Source organism: Diadema antillarum, unplaced genomic scaffold, assembly GCF_040938485.1.
Source record: "Diadema antillarum isolate AM-2024a unplaced genomic scaffold, OU_Dant_1.0 scf00000038, whole genome shotgun sequence".
In the NCBI taxonomy this organism is placed as follows: Eukaryota; Metazoa; Echinodermata; class Echinoidea; order Diadematoida; family Diadematidae; genus Diadema; species Diadema antillarum.
Window position 1 is genome coordinate 3,063,430 of NW_027270927.1, and position 4,047 is coordinate 3,067,476.

Consider the following 4,047-nt stretch of genomic DNA (forward strand, 5'->3'; position numbering starts at 1 on the left):
TTGCCTGGCATAAGCTCCTCAATAAATCAATTTATTATATGCCAAATTGAAGGTAATTTAATTGGTTATCAAAATAGTAGGTCAATATAAAGGGAAAGTTTATGCATGAGTGAACACATTCGTTTTTGTCCTCCAAGGCACAAAGGTAAAAATTTCAAAAATTGAAATGTTGTCTTTCATTTGGAAATGCCCTTCAAGATAACAATAACAAACGATCAATCTTACACAATGAGAGACATGAATGAAATAGCAAAAATAAGTTTTCGTGCTACTTCTTTATAATCTGAAACAAAATCAAAGTTGGGAATTCAAGGGGAAAATAAGAATTTTCTGTCAACTCAAACTTCAAATGACATAGGGAGTAAGGGCACAAAGATGATTAAAAACTGTTTATTTCATTCTTTTAATTCAGTAATTTAAGAATTCATGAGACAAATTAAAGAATCAAATATTATTTACAATTTTCCTAATTTGAGATTCCTACAATTTTTTTATACTGCTTCTTCTCTCATTTTTTGAATATTCTTCATTTTCGTCCATTATTTTAGCCTTTATTGATCTTTTGGGCTTCAGAGATATTAAAGAGGTGACAGCTTTATTTTTGCAACTTAATTCATGATTTTATTGTGCTGAATTTGTCCTTTTTTCTTATTGTCACATGGAAGAGCACTTATGAAGAGCACGCATGAATGACAACTTGTTAATTTTTTCAATTTTTTTACTTTTGTGCCTTTGAAGAGAAAAACGAAGGTGTTCACTCATGCGTAAAGTTTACCTTTTTATTGACCTACCAGGTTGATGACCAATAAAATCACCTTATTTGGTATAATACATTAACTTTTAGTCAAATATTCTATGAAAAATACATTGCATAAACTTGAAAAAGTGTTTACTTTTTTTTTTGCCGAGTGTCTCGATATTATGTATTTATACACGCGCGCATTATTTTATAAAGTGGAGGTTAAGCATAACTGTAACGAGTATCATTGTAATAGGTGTGAAAGTATGATTGCATTCGCAGTGTACTCGTAAAGTATGGACTGACGTACACATGGGGTGCCTAATCTGTTGAAATATTTATATGGTGGATCCGTAGCGTGAAGATGGGACGGATTATTTCACACTCAATAAGCAAGTTGTGAGAGAAGCACCATTGAGGGCCCCGGTGTGAAAAAAAGGCGATTGGAAAACAGTGCATTTATTATATGAACAGCTACAGGCCATTTCTCGAGACATAACGTGCCAAGAATTTCTACGAGTCTTGGGTTCATTTGAAATTAGGAAAGTTGAATGTACGCATCTTGTGAAACGTGGTTATATGAATTACAATGTCCTCCACAACGCTTCAAGGACTTGACTATGATGTAACTCCAATGGTTTACGTGAATCCCTTTTAGACAGCCAAGAAGATTAATAAAACTCCACAGAGGTATTGACATTGTCGTGACAGTCGCTTATTACTCTAGGGTCATTCGCCTATGATGCTACCGCGAATCGACCAGTCGGTGGTTCCTTTGAGGTTATTCCTCCAGCCCAGGGTCACGAAGGGCGTACGGCATTTCGTTTCGCACACAATCTCTTTAGGATGCAGGGGGTCCATCTCTGCGCCGCGTTTATTACTCGCCAACCAACGTGTTATAGATCCCTGCAAAAACAGGTCTACCGTGATCGTGTTAATTACATCATTGCTAAATAATTTCAAGCCCGCAATGTTCTCCTTTTTTTTCTGTCTGTCGCTCTCTTCTCTGTTCTCTTTATTTTCTCTCACCCCCGCCCCCGTTGTCTTCTCTCGTATACGTTCTTCCTCTACAACTTTTTTCACCTCTCTTTCTCTACCTCCTTTCTCCCTCTCGCTCTCTTTCTTCGTTCAGTACCAGGACAAAAAGCAAATATTTCACACAGATATGGGATCGAGCCTTGGGGGCGCTGCTAGGATCGTAGAATTGAGCGCATCCCGTTCCTGCAATTGGATGACACATATCACTGCATCACCCCTGGAGGGCGCGGGGCGAGATAAGAGAGGGAGGGGAGACAATCATGTACTCATGATATTATGGAAGCATCATGCCGTGCTGAAGCGCAGAGGGCCGTAGAGAAATCTAGAGCAATGTGACATAGTGCCGCGCGCAGTCGAATGAATGGGATACCTCCTCCGCCGCCTTCCCACGCAATCACTCGATCTGGGTAAAACTGACGACCCCTCGTTATGTAAAGATGAGGAAAATTCATTGTCATGATCTTTGATCACGAGGATTGACCTTCAACTTCTAGTGTATGAAAGCAGCACTTCCCAAATGTTTTTGTCCTTACCAAACCATGTTCTCGTCATTATCATTTTTACTGTCCAAGCTGTTTGATAATATCTACGTTAATGATAATAATGTCTATATCTATAAAATAATGTGATACTGTTACCTATAGCATATCTCCCCCTTTTCAACCTGTGCTTCATTCAGTCCTTTTGGAGCAGAAAATCAGTATTTATGCAAGTTTATAATCTTGTGAATGGTGGCTAAAAGAAGTATAAAACTTCATGAAGATCTGTTTCACAGAGAATCATTGCAGTACTTCCGTCAAGTTCCGACCGTAAATGTGTTATACCTGTATAAAACAATTCACTGAAAAGTAAACACATTACACATTCTTCTTCTCACCTCCAGAACCCAATCTCAAAAAAAAAAGGGAGAAAAATAAGTTTGTTTGTTTTTTACACACTTGTGAGAATAGATATCACAAACGAAGTTTACAAAAACGCGCGAGTACCAAGCAGAATCAAAGCTGCATTTCATTCTATTAAGTTTTAATCTGTGTTGAGACATTATAAATATACATACATTATCATAGACTTAAATATATATATATAAATCATCTGACAGCATAATCCTCTGGACGTCCACAAGCACTGAAATTAATGATAATGGTACAGCCGACTCCCATTATATTTAAGTCCTTGGGACTGGCAGTTTTCTTGTGTAATACTAAAATTTTGTTATAACCAAACAAAATTAATAAACAATAAAAAATGCAGAGTGGATGAAGTTGAGGTCTGAATTTCTACTTCATTGTAACCGGAATTTCGTTATAGCTGTGTTTGTTATAATGGGAGTGCACTGTAACGACAATGATAATGAAAATGACAGTGAAACAGACATTCATCAGAGAATGACAAAAACAGGGAGCTTTACATTTTTCGATATGCAGACTTTCAGAGAGAGAAAAGAAAATTTCTGAGCAAGCGCAGAATCACTTGTCAGAATCGATCCATTTATAGCTCCCATCGTCTGAGTTTTTACTATGTGTTTTGGGCTATTTTTATGTCTGCTCAATTAACGACAAAGAGAGCTACTTGATGCACTGATCATACGCAGGTGCCATTTTATTTTTTATAGATTGCATCCTGGTGTAATCTAAAGCTATACAGGGAGAGAGGAGAACGGCCAATGCAATCGTCGTCTCAAACGACCATGTCGCAAATCTAAAGCTCCCTAGTGATGTAGATGTCCTAAAAGATACAAAATTTCTAGACAGCAAGTGACATGAGTCAGGGGCAGATCTAGTAATTCCAAAAAGGGGAGGCACCTTTACAAAATTGAAGGGGGGCGCACGCCCCCTCCCCCATTTTTTCTTTTAATTTTAACAAAAGATAAAGAGGGGGCGCGCACCTGGTGTGCCCCCCTCTGGATCCGCCACTGTGAGTTTTGTCTTCCACAGAGACCTTCATGACAAAAAAAAGAATAACAATAATACTAAAATTATCAAGGTTTTGCACAGGTAGGACGGACATACTTGTAGAATGTACAGTTTATCACACACAGAAAAAAAAAAAGTTAGAAGGTAAACAAACATGTTAGGGGATCAATGATTAGAACCCGGGCTTCTTGGGTCAGTGATGGTGAAAAAAATACAAAATATTTTTTTAATTTGGAGAAGAGAAATTACAACAAAAAACATATTCAAAAACTTCAAAAGAATGACGAGATCGTTTGTGACCCATCTGAAATTTTGATTATGGAAAAGGATTTTTATGAAAATTTATATACATCATGT